The sequence below is a fragment of the Triturus cristatus genome, chromosome 3_2 (genome assembly GCF_964204655.1).
Source record: "Triturus cristatus chromosome 3_2, aTriCri1.1, whole genome shotgun sequence".
Lineage (NCBI taxonomy): Eukaryota > Metazoa > Chordata > Amphibia > Caudata > Salamandridae > Triturus > Triturus cristatus.
In genome coordinates, this window is record NC_140584.1 from 212,185,233 (window position 1) to 212,198,526 (window position 13,294).

A 13,294-nucleotide genomic window follows, 5' to 3' on the forward strand; every position below is an offset into this window, starting at 1 on the left:
CTGGTTCTTAGGCTATACAGCAGCTCTGCTGACCTAGTCCACTGGCTCTACAGCAGCTCTGCTGACCCGGTTCTCTGGGTCTAGAGCAGCTCTGCTGGCCTGGTTCTTAGGCTATACAGCAGCTCTGCTGACCTAGTCCTCTGGCTCTAAAGCAGCTCTGCTGACCTGGTTCTATCGCTCTAAAGCAGCTCTGCTGACTTGTTCTCTGGCTCTAGAGCAGCTCTGCTGACCTGGTTCTCTGGCTCTAAAGCAGCTCTTCTGACCTGGTTCTCTGGCTCTAAAGCAGCTCTGCTGGCCTGGTTCTCTGCCTCTAAAGCAGCTCTGCTGACCTGGTTCTCTCCCTCTAAAGCAGCTCTGCTGACCTGGTTTCTCTGGCTCTACAGCAGCTCTTCTGACCTAATTCTTAGGCTACAGAGCAGCTCTGCTGATCTGGTTCTCTGGCTCTACAACAGCTCTGCGGACCTGGTTCTCTGGCTCTAAAGCAGCTCTGCTGACCCGGTTCTATGGCTCTAAAGCAGCTCTGCTGACCTGGTTCTCTCCCTCTAAAGCAGCTCTACTGACCTAGTTTCTCTGGCTCTACAGCAGCTCTGATGACCTTGTTCTCTAGTTTTAGAGCAGCTCTGCTGACCTGGTTCTTAGGCTCTAGAGCAGCTCTGCTGACCTGGTTCTCTGGCTCTAAAGCAGCTCTGCTGACCTGGTTCTATCACTCTAAAGCAGCTCTGCTGACTTGGTTCTCTGGTTCTTGAGCAGCTCTGCTGACCTGCTTCTCTGATTCTAAAGCAGCTCTGCTGATCTGTTCTCTGGCTCTAAAGCAGCTCTGCTGGCCTGGTTGTCTGGCTCTAAAGCAGCTCTGCTGATCTGGTTCTCTCCCTCTAAAGCAGCTCTGCTGACCTGGTTTCTCTGGCTCTACAGTAGCTCTGCTGACCTGGTTCTCTCCCTCTACAGCAGCTCTTCTGACCTAGTTCTTAGGCTACAGAGCCGCTCTGCTGATCTGGTTCTCTGGCTCTACAACAGCTCTGCGGACCTGGTTCTCTGGCTCTAAAGCAGCTCTGTTGACCCGGTTCTATGGCTCTAAAGCAATTCTGCTAACATGGTTCTATGGCTCTAGAGCAGCTCTGCTGACCTGGTTCTCTCCCTCTAGAGCAGCTCTGCTGACCTGGTTCTCTCCCTTTAAAACAGCTCTACTGACCTAGTTTCTCTGGCTCTACAGCAGCTCTGCTGACCTGGTTCTCTGGTTCTAGAGCAGCTCTGCTGACCTGGTTCTTAGGCTCTAGAGCAGCTCTGCTGACCTGGTTCTCTGGCTCTAAAGCAGCTCCGCTGACCTGGTTCTATCGCTCTAAAGCAGCTCTGCTGACTTGGTTCACTGGTTCTTGAGCAGCTCTGCTGACCTGGTTCTCTGATTCTAAAGCAGCTCTGCTGATCTGTTCTCTGGCTCTAAAGCAGCTCTGCTGGCCTGGTTGTCTGGCTCTAAATCAGCTCTGCTGATCTGGTTCTCTCCCTCTAAAGCAGCTCTGCTGACCTGGTTTCTCTGGCTCTACAGCAGCTCTGCTGACCTGGTTCTCTCCCTCTAAAGCAGCTCTACTGACCTGGTTTCTCTGGCTCTAAAACAGCTCTGTTGTCCTGGTTCTATCGCTCTAAAGCAGCTCTGCTGACTTGGTTCTCTGGTTATTGAGCAGCTCTGCTGACCTGGTTCTCTTATTCTAAAGCAGCTCTGCTGATCTGTTCTCTGGCTCTAAAGCAGCTCTGCTGGCCTGGTTGTCTGGCTCTAAAGCAGCTCTGCTGACCTGGTTCTCTCCCTCTAAAGCAGCTCTGCTGACCTGGTTCTCTCCCTCTAGAGCAGCTCTGCTGACCTGGTTCTCTCCCTCTAAAGCCGCTCTACTGACCTGGTTTCTCTGGCTTTACAGCAGCTCTGCTGACCTGGTTGTCTGGTTCTAGAGCAGCTCTGCTGACCTGGTTCTTAGGCTCTAGAGCAGCTCTGCTGACGTGGTTCTCTGGCTCTAAAGCAGCTCTGCTGACCTGGTTCTATCGCTCTAAAGCAGCTCTGCTGACTTAGTTCTCTGGTTCTTGAGCAACTCTGCTGACCTGGTTCTCTGATTCTAAAGCAGCTCTGCTGGCCTGGTTGTCTGGCTCTAAAGCAGATCTGCTGACCTGGTTCTCTCCCTCTAAAGCAGCTCTGCTGACCTGGTTTCTCTGGCTCTACAGCAGCTCTGCTGACCTGGTTCTCTGGCTCTAGAGCAGCTCTGCTGACCTAGTTCTTAGGCTCTACAGCAGCTCTGCTGACCTGGTTCTCTGGCTCTACAACAGATCCTCTGACCTGGTTCTCTGGCTCTAAAGCAGCTCTGCTGACCTGGTTCTATGGCTCTAAAGCAGTTCTGCTGACCTGGTTCTCTGGCTCTAGAGCAGCTCTGCTGACCTGGTCCCTTGGCTCTAAAGCAGCTCTTCTGACCTGGTTCTCTCCCTCTAAAGCAGCTCTCCTGACCTGGTTCTCTCACTCGAAAGCACCTCTACTGACCTGGTTTCTCTGGCTCTAAAGAAGCTCTGCTGACCTGGTTCTCTCCCTGTAAATCAGCTCTGCTGACTTGGTTCTCTGACTCTAGAGCAGCTCTGCTGACCTGGTTCTATGGCTCTAAAGCAGCTCTGCTGACCTGGTTCTCTGGCTCTAGAGCAGCTTTGCTGACCTGGTTCTCTGGCTCTAAAGCAGCTCCACTGACCTGGTTCTCTCCCTCTAAATCAGCTCTGCTGACCTGGTTTCTCTGGCTCTAGAGCAGCTCTGCTGACCTGTTTCTCTGGCTCTAAAGCAGCTCTGCTTACCTGGTTCTCTCCCTCTAAAGCAGCTCTGCTGACATGGTTCTCTGGCCCTAGAGCAGCTCTGCTGACCTGGTTCTCTCCCTCTAAAGAGCTCTGCTGACCTGGTTCTATGGCTCTAAAGCAGTTCTTCTGACTTGGTTCTCTGCCTCGAGAGCAGCACTGCTGACCTGGTTTCTCTGGCTCTACAACAGCTCTGCGGACCTGGTTCTCTGGCTCTAAAGCAGCTCTGCTGACCCGGTTCTATGGCTCTAAAGCAATTCTGCTGACATGGTTCTCTGGCTCTAGAGCAGCTCTGCTGACCTGGTTCTCTCCCTCTAAAGCAGCTCTACTGACCTAGTTTCTCTGGCTCTACAGCAGCTCTGCTGACCTGGTTCTCTGGTTTTAGAGCAGCTCTGCTGACCTGGTTCTTAGGCTCTAGAGCAGCTCTGCTGACCTGGTTCTCTGGCTCTAAAGCAGCTCTGCTGACCTGGTTCTATCACTCTAAAGCAGCTCTGCTGACTTGGTTCTCTGGTTCTTGAGCAGCTCTTCTGACCTGCTTCTCTGATTCTAAAGCAGCTCTGCTGATCTGTTCTCTGGCTCTAAAGCAGCTCTGCTGGCCTGGTTGTCTGGCTCTAAAGCAGCTCTGCTGATCTGGTTCTCTCCCTCTAAAGCAGCTCTGCTGACCTGGTTTCTCTGGCTCTACAGCAGCTCTGCTGACCTGGTTCTCTCCCTCTACAGCAGCTCTTCTGACCTAGTTCTTAGGCTACAGAGCAGCTCTGCTGATCTGGTTCTCTGGCTTTACAACAGCTCTGCGGACCTAATTCTTAGGCTACAGAGCAGCTCTGCTGATCTGGTTCTCTGGCTCTACAACAGCTCTGCGGACCTGGTTCTCTGGCTCTAAAGCAGCTCTGCTGACCCGGTTCTATGGCTCTAAAGCAATTCTGCTGACATGGTTCTCTGGCTCTAGAGTAGGCCTGGGCAAAAATTTCGTTCCGTTCGCGGAAATTGCGATAATTTGACATTTTTGCGTTCCGCGGAGAGCGCGAAAATGTCAAAAATTCCGGTTTCCGCAGCTTGGCGATAATTTGTTTCTTGCTCGCGCTGTAAAATGATACATTCTCGCGCGCGCGCGATCGCCTTACCTGAATCCCTGCGTTCGCCGACAAGTTTTCTTGATCCGGTCGCGTTCTCCATGAGATGTTGTATTGTTTTTAGCCATTTGCGCTGTCTCGCGACAGTTCGCGCCCGCAGTGACGTCATGCGTCGCGCGATCACGTCTTTCTTCTCGCGATCATGCACCGCGAGAACAACTCAAAACAAGATGGCCGCGCCCGCAAGCAACCACATGGGTAAGTTGGCGACCCGCAACCATGCAGAAAATCTCGCGAACATGCCGGAAAAAAACTTCCGCATCTTCGCGATATTTCTGCTTGTTTGCGATAATTTTAAACATTCTCGCGATAATTTGCGAAGGTTAATTCCGCAAATTCCGCCCACCCCTACTCTAGAGCAGCTCTGCTGACCTGGTTCTCTCCCTCTAAAGCAGCTCTACTGACCTAGTTTCTCTGGCTCTACAGCAGCTCTGCTGACCTTGTTCTCTGGTTTTAGAGCAGCTCTGCTGACCTGGTTCTTAGGCTCTAGAGCAGCTCTGCTGACCTGGTTCTCTGGCTCTAAAGCAGCTCCGCTGACCTGGTTCTATCACTCTAAAGCAGCTCTGCTGACTTGGTTCTCTGGTTCTTGAGCAGCTCTGCTGACCTGCTTCTCTGATTCTAAAGCAGCTCTGCTGATCTGTTCTCTGGCTCTAAAGCAGCTCTGCTGGCCTGATTGTCTGGCTCTACAGCAGCTCTGCTGACCCGGTTCTCTGGGTCTAGAGCAGCTCTGCTGGCCTGGTTCTTAGGCTATACAGCAGCTCTGCTGACCTAGTCCTCTGGCTCTAAAGCAGCTCTGCTGACCTGGTTCTATCGCTCTAAAGCAGCTCTGCTGACTTGGTTCTCTGGCTCTAGAGCAGCTCTGCTGACCTGGTTCTCTGGCTCTGAAGCAGCTCTGCTGACCTGGTTCTCTGGCTCTAAAGCAGCTCTGCTGGCCTGGTTCTCTGGCTCTAAAGCAACTCTGCTGACCTGGTTCTCTCCCTCTAAAGCAGCTCTGCTGACCTGGTTTCTCTGGCTCTATAGCAGCTCTGCTGACCTGGTTCTCTCCCTCTAAAGTGGCTCTGCTGACCTGGTTTCTCTGGCTCTACAGCAGGTCTGCTGACCTGGTTCTCTGGCTCTAGAGGAGCTCTGCTGACCTAGTTCTTAGGCTACAGAACAGCTCTGCTGATCTGGTTCTCTGGCTCTACAACAGCTCTGCTGACCTGGTTCTCTCCCTCTAAAGCAGCTCTACTGACCTGGTTTCTCTGGCTCTAAAACAGCTCTGCTGTCCTGGTTCTATCGCTCTAAAGCAGCTCTGCTGACTTGGTTCTCTTGTTATTGAGCAGCTCTGCTGACCTGGTTCTCTGATTCTAAAGCAGCTCTGCTGATCTGTTCTCTGGCTCTAAAGCAGCTCTGCTGGCCTGGTTGTCTGGCTCTAAAGCAGCTCTGCTGACCTGGTTCTCTCCCTCTAAAGCAGCTCTGCTGACCTGGTTCTCTCCCTCTAGAGCAGCTCTGCTGACCTGGTTCTCTCCCTCTAAAGCAGCTCTACTGACCTGGTTTCTCTGGCTCTACAGCAGCTCTGCTGACCTGGTTGTCTGGTTCTAGAGCAGCTCTGCTGACCTGGTTCTTAGGCTCTAGAGCAGCTCTGCTGACGTGGTTCTCTGGCTCTAAAGCAGCTCTGCTGACCTGGTTCTATCGCTCTAAAGCAGCTCTGCTGGCTTAGTTCTCTGGTTCTTGAGCAACTCTGCTGACCTGGTTCTCTGATTCTAAAGCAGCTCTGCTGGCCTGGTTGTCTGGCTCTAAAGCAGATCTGCTGACCTGGTTCTCTCCCTCTAAAGCAGCTCTGCTGACCTGGTTTCTCTGGCTCTACAGCAGCTCTGCTGACCTGGTTCTCTGGCTCTAGAGCAGCTCTGCTGACCTAGTTCTTAGGCTCTACAGCAGCTCTGCTGACCTGGTTCTCTGGCTCTACAACAGATCCTCTGACCTGGTTCTCTGGCTCTAAAGCAGCTCTGCTGACCTGGTTCTATGGCTCTAAAGCAGTTCTGCTGACCTGGTTCTCTGGCTCTAGAGCAGCTCTGCTGACCTGGTCCCTTGGCTCTAAAGCAGCTCTTCTGACCTGGTTCTCTCACTCGAAAGCAGCTCTACTGACCTGGTTTCTCTGGCTCTAAAGAAGCTCTGCTGACCTGGTTCTCTCCCTGTAAATCAGCTCTGCTGACTTGGTTCTCTGACTCTAGAGCAGCTCTGCTGACCTGATTCTATGGCTCTAAAGCAGCTCTGCTGACCTGGTTCTCTGGCTCTAGAGCAGCTTTGCTGACCTGGTTCTCTGGCTCTAAAGCAGCTCCACTGACCTGGTTCTCTCCCTCTAAATCAGCTCTGCTGACCTGGTTTCTCTGGCTCTAGAGCAGCTCTGCTGACCTGGTTCTCTGGCTCTAAAGCAGCTCTGCTTACCTGGTTCTCTCCCTCTAAAGCAGCTCTGCTGACATGGTTCTCTGGCTCTAGAGCAGCTCTGCTGACCTGGTTCTCTCCCTCTAAAGAGCTCTGCTGACCTGGTTCTATGGCTCTAAAGCAGTTCTGCTGACTTGGTTCTCTGCCTCGAGAGCAGCTCTGCTGACCTGGTTTCTCTGGCTCTACAGCAGCTCTTCTGACCTAATTCTTAGGCTATAGAGCAGCTCTGCTGATCTGGTTCTCTGGCTCTACAACAGCTCTGCGGACCTGGTTCTCTGGCTCGAAAGCAGCTCTGCTGACCCGGTTCTATGGCTCTAAAGCAGCTCTACTGACCTAGTTTCTCTGGCTCTACAGCAGCTCTTCTGACCGAATTCTTAGGCTACAGAGCAGCTCTGCTGATCTGGTTCTCTGGCTCTACAACAGCTCTGCGGACCTGGTTCTCTGGCTCTAAAGCAGCTCTGCTGACCCGGTTCTATGGCTCTAAAGCAATTCTGCTGACATGGTTCTCTGGCTCTAGAGCAGCTCTGCTGACCTGGTTCTCTCCCTCTAAAGCAGCTCTACTGACCTAGTTTCTCTGGCTCTACAGCAGCTCTGCTGACCTGGTTCTCTGGTTTTAGAGCAGCTCTGCTGACCTGGTTCTTAGGCTCTAGAGCAGCTCTGCTGACCTGGTTCTCTGGCTCTAAAGCAGCTCTGCTGACCTGGTTCTATCACTCTAAAGCAGCTCTGCTGACTTGGTTCTCTGGTTCTTGAGCAGCTCTTCTGACCTGCTTCTCTGATTCTAAAGCAGCTCTGCTGATCTGTTCTCTGGCTCTAAAGCAGCTCTGCTGGCCTGGTTGTCTGGCTCTAAAGCAGCTCTGCTGATCTGGTTCTCTCCCTCTAAAGCAGCTCTGCTGACCTGGTTTCTCTGGCTCTACAGCAGCTCTGCTGACCTGGTTCTCTCCCTCTACAGCAGCTCTTCTGACCTAGTTCTTAGGCTACAGAGCAGCTCTGCTGATCTGGTTCTCTGGCTCTACAACAGCTCTGCGGACCTGGTTCTCTGGCTTTAAAGCAGCTCTGCTGACCCGGTTCTATGGCTCTAAAGCAATTCTACTAACATGGTTCTCTGGCTCTAGAGCAGCTCTGCTGACCTGGTTCTCTCCCTCTAGAGCAGCTCTGCTGACCTGGTTCTCTCCCTCTAAAACAGCTCTACTGACCTAGTTTCTCTGGCTCTACAGCAGCTCTGCTGACCTGGTTCTCTGGTTCTAGAGCAGCTCTGCTGACCTGGTTCTTAGGCTCTAGAGCAGCTCTGCTGACCTGGTTCTCTGGCTCTAAAGCAGCTCTGCTGGCCTGGTTCTCTGCCTCTAAAGCAGCTCTGCTGACCTGGTTCTCTCCCTCTAAAGCAGCTCTGCTGAACTGGTTTCTCTGGCTCTACAGCAGCTCTTCTGACCTAATTCTTAGGCTACAGAGCAGCTATGCTGATCTGGTTCTCTGGCTCTACAACAGCTCTGCGGACCTGGTTCTCTGACTCTAAAGCAGCTCTGCTGACCCGGTTCTATGGCTCTAAAGCAATTCTGCTGACATGGTTCTCTGGCTCTAGAGCAGCTCTGCTGACCTGGTTCTCTCCCTCTAAAGCAGCTCTACTGACCTAGTTTCTCTGGCTCTACAGCAGCTCTGCTGACCTTGTTCTCTGGTTTTAGAGCAGCTCTGCTGACCTGGTTCTTAGGCTCTAGAGCAGCTCTGCTGACCTGGTTCTCTGGCTCTAAAGCAGCTCCGCTGACCTGGTTCTATCACTCTAAAGCAGCTCTGCTGACTTGGTTCTCTGGTTCTTGAGCAGCTCTGCTGACCTGCTTCTCTGATTCTAAAGCAGCTCTGCTGATCTGTTCTCTGGCTCTAAAGCAGCTCTGCTGGCCTGGTTGTCTGGCTCTACAGCAGCTCTGCTGACCCGGTTCTCTGGGTCTAGAGCAGCTCTGCTGGCCTGGTTCTTAGGCTATACAGCAGCTCTGCTGACCTAGTCCTCTGGCTCTAAAGCAGCTCTGCTGACCTGGTTCTATCGCTCTAAAGCAGCTCTGCTGACTTGGTTCTCTGGCTCTAGAGCAGCTCTGCTGACCTGGTTCTCTGGCTCTGAAGCAGCTCTGCTGACCTGGTTCTCTGGCTCTAAAGCAGCTCTGCTGGCCTGGTTCTCTGGCTCTAAAGCAGCTCTGCTGACCTGGTTCTCTCCCTCTAAAGCAGCTCTGCTGACCTGGTTTCTCTGGCTCTATAGCAGCTCTGCTGACCTGGTTCTCTCCCTCTAAAGTGGCTCTGCTGACCTGGTTTCTCTGGCTCTACAGCAGGTCTGCTGACCTGGTTCTCTGGCTCTAGAGGAGCTCTGCTGACCTAGTTCTTAGGCTACAGAACAGCTCTGCTGATCTGGTTCTCTGGCTCTACAACAGCTCTGCTGACCTGGTTCTCTGACTCTAAAGCAGATCTGCTTACCTGGTTCTCTCCCTCTGTGGTAAATAAAATATCACGCTGTCATAATTTTTCAGATATCAATAAGATCATGCATAAAGCAAGAGGCTGAGTCTGTGGTATCAGATTCATAAAGGGCTTTATTCCAATAACTCGAGTCAAAGGGAGAATATCTCCATCACCAAAAAGGATCTGGACGGGGCTGAAAAGTATTCTCAATATTCTCAAAACATTATTCACAGAGTACAGTATATATACATTTCTCAATTGTACGTAAGCAAGAGAGCAAGAGAGAATGAGATAAGAGCATGTGGGCGTGTAAGTAGGCGTGAAGGTGGGCGTCCATGTGGGCGTCCACTTGATGATAATGGGTAAATTGTCATGTGTGGGTGGATACCTGGAGATGATTTCGCAATGTCAGCAGAAATACTTGGCAGAGATGCGCGCGCAGCAGCATGACGTGTGATAGACGTGCAACTAGAGGGAGAAAGGGACTTGACATTTAGCTCTACATGTGGAGACAAAAGTCTGGGGTTATGTCAACCTAATCCCAAATCATATCTAATATCCTATGTTTAAAGAACTGTGTTATCCACAAGGGAAGGGCTCTCGGACAAAATCTATTCTATACTGACTGAGTGTGCGTGTACAAGCGTCTAAGTGTCTACATTAAATGCGAGGGGGTAGGAATATTCCATGGTAACAGGGCTATGAATTACTTGCATGAGGACAGAGAAGCCGGGCCTTTTGCTTGGTAACTGGAAGAATGTTTACTTAAACTACTAGGCAGGAATGCATCGGCTGAGGGGGAAGCAGATAATTCGAAGGTGAAATACAGTTCTTGGCAGAGAATAGGCTGATGTCAGGCTTCGTGAGCCGCGCAGAGAATGAGACAAAGTTCATGGTCACAGATGCAGGCTCAGACTGGAGCTTTCAGAGGCAGAAGGCAAGAGGAGTTTCGATGGCAGAATCAGGGCCTACTTGCCTGGACTGTAAAAATGGCATAAGTGAACCATATAAAGCCAGTGGCCTTTCATATTTAGGAATGGAATATCCGGCCTGTTCATGGCGGATCTGACAGAGGACATGTTGACGGTGGACGCACATGTATTTGCGTCTTCATAACTGGAACTGGAGGGAACATACATGTACTTGTGACATGCACATAGAACCGTTGGGGTCCAAGATAGGGGACATAACTGACCAGGAAAATCCACATTTCCACATTCCCTCCTTGTCCCCTACTTGCCCTTCAAGAGATATCAATCTTCATCAATTCATTGATCTGTTCATATAGCATCATTTGTTCTTCTTTCTTCTTCCGTGATCTTGAATGAAATCTTGGTGGTGGAATACACGATGTGGCACACAGACCACAGATCGCTGGTCCACATTGTAGACATAGACAGCAACTGAATAGTATGAGAAGGCCAATACCTAGGAAGGATAGGACCCTCCATCCAAAGGTAGATAATACACTCCAAAACCAACCGGACCAAGTCCAGGTGCCTGGATTCTGGTGTATCTGGCTTACAATCTTATGAAGGCGAGTTATGGCTTTATATACAGATGGCGAATTTTCTGGTATGAAAAATGCAATAGCTTGATCCGATGACCCTACAAGCTCCGCCCCTATCGGCCAGGATAACGTCAAGGACAAGACTATTTTGAAGCACAACAATCCGCATAGCAGACTGCTCTTCTGTTAAATTGCCTAAGGCGGGAATAGTTTCGTTCACTACTGCTTCAAGGGTTCTGGTTAATCTACGTATCAGCTTACTATTGGTAACTGTACCTATATAGGGAAAGAAACCTTTATTGAAATCTGTGTATTTTTCCCATGCTGTTTCAGTGTAATTGACAATTGGGAGATCTCTCTGCTGTCTATTGTGTACTAAATGAGTATTTCTATGAGAATCAGGAGGAGCTAGGAAAACAGGTGGTAGGAGGAATGCTATGTAACAGGTACCATCCCAATCTAGAGGTAAGCGTATATATGCGGTCTGGCCACATATAAAGTAGGAATGACGAGAAGCTCTAAATGTAGACTTGCCTTGATCACTGAATTTTATTACAGTGGTGCATTTACTATGGCCCATGTGTATGGAGCCATTCTTTCTTATACATAATTCCTCTTTTACTGGGAATACGGACATGGCGGGCAAGATTGGTGTAGTTTCAGATTCAACGTTCAGGATCATGAGGTTAAGTGTAAAATTACCTAATCCATATACTTCATTTCTTAGATCAGTTCCTGTTCTTTTGGCAAGTCCCTCCTTGTTAGGGTAGCAGACTTTAAGCAAAACTAAGTTCAGGTTTCCCCATACCCAGTTGTCTTGATAAACTGCGGAATTCGAATCTAGGAAATTAATCAAACTAAACCATGCTCCACAGGAGCCATTGTGTGTGAACGGATAGAGAAAAAGGGGCAAAAACTCCCTTATAGTTCTGATAGGGGGGGAGTCGGCCACAGACCCAGCAGTCTGTAGCATTGCTAGTCTGATGTGAATGGTGCAGCATCTGAATAAAGGTATTGTTGCGTAAGGCAAGTCGATATGATAGCTCATAGGATGGCAGATCACTAAATGTGTGCTTTATGGTGTGCTTTATGGTATCATTAGTGGAGGAGTATAAGAGTGAGGCAATAGGAGGAAAAATAGCATGTAGTATTAAGCTGATACATATTATCGTGATGCACGTAAGAGATTGAAAAATTACAGTCACTATACATCTATTTGCTTCTTATCTAGCTCTCTTATTTTTGCTTTATGTTATTGTCCAAGATCTTATGCGAGCCAGAATACATGTTCAACCGCTTCACCACCTAGTGGACTTAATTGATCAAACGGGTTCTGACTTTTTGAATCAAGGTTTAGCTTTGTGGAAACTTCTGGGCATTCTCCTCTAGAAAATGTTGTTCAAAATCCAAGTTCAAAGTTTTTTTTTTCCTTTGTAAAAGAGTGGTGAAGGTGCACTTTGACTTTAACGGCCGTCCCCGTGGTCCAGAGCACTGACTTTGGCGCCTTTCATCCAGGAGCGATGGAGTATTCTTTGACCTGGGTGTTGTCAGGCAAGGCGGCAGCAACCTGCGAACAACAAGAGAGTAGTGCAGACATCAAGGAAGCCAGGTAATCTGTCAGCATGTTACTGTCAACATAAGTAATCTTTTAGGCATTGTAGTGCCCACATATTTTGGTGGTCTACCAAAGACCACTTCATAGGGAGATAAGCCTGTTCTAGAATGAGCTACAATTCGCATGTAAAAGAGGGCAACCGGCAGGGCTACCATCCAGTCTATACCTTTGTCTGCGCAAAATTTTAATGTCTGATTATGTCTTTCTGCAAGGCCTGCTGCTTCAGGATGTCGCACACAATGGAATTTCCAGGTATACCCTAACAGAAGGGACACCTGCTTCATTAGTACCAGGACATATTTGTAACCTCTACATCTGTTTATTTGGATATAATCCATTTGGAGCACTTCAAAAGGGTGGTCAGGTGGATGGAATCCACCTTGTTCCATCGGAATGCCTTTACCTGCATTGAATTGGCAACAGATCATACATGTTCTGACCTTTTGTTTCGCTGCTGCACGCAGGTGCTTGTTGAACCATATATTCTGTAAGCTATCTATCATTGCTTTCTCTCCTAAGTGTGCAGGACTATGTGCGGTATTTATAATCACTTGTACCCTTGAATCAGAAAGAAACCATGTGGATTTGCCCTTTGTCATCCAACCTTGATCAGTCAGTACCCCTCCTTGTTCCGATCATTTCTTTAATTCGTCTACAGTAGCATGTGTCTGTATGTCTTGTACATCCTTGGAAGGATCCCTAACTGTCATGGCTTTGGACACTTATTGAACCTGTAACTTTGTCATGTCTAGTGGGGTCTGAGCTGTCTGTTTAGCAGTTCGGTCTGCCAGATCATTGCCTTGGGAAATGGTATCTGTGGCTCTAGTATGTGCTTTACATTTTAGGATAGCTATGGCTGTTGGTAAATGTATTGCTTCCAGTAGGGCTTGAATAAGGGGGCCATGCTGTATCTTGGCCCCATGAGAGGTCAAGAAACCTCTTTCTCGCCAGAAAATCGGTGTAAATGTTTACTCTCAGGTGCTTAGCTCTTATGCACGCTTGTGTCAGGGCGATGAGCTCTGCTGCTTGTGCTGACAATATGTCTATTCTTTTAGTCTCTATTATTACAGTATCAGCAGTCACTGCATATGCTGCCACTAATTCTCCCGCCCCTGTCCTCATGCATGAGCCGTCAACATATAGTGTTAGGTCGGGGTCTGGGAGTGCAACATCTGTCAAGTCTTGTCTTGGTTTAGTCACGGTATGTATTACTTCAACACAGTTGTGTGGTGAAACGCTTTCTGTACTGGAGGGCAAAAGGGTAGCAGGATTCAGTATGTTGCATCGTCTGATCTCTATGTGTGGTTGAAATAACGTCAGCTCATAATCCGTCAGTCTAGCTACAGTCAGGTGTTGTGTTTGTGTCCGGTTCAA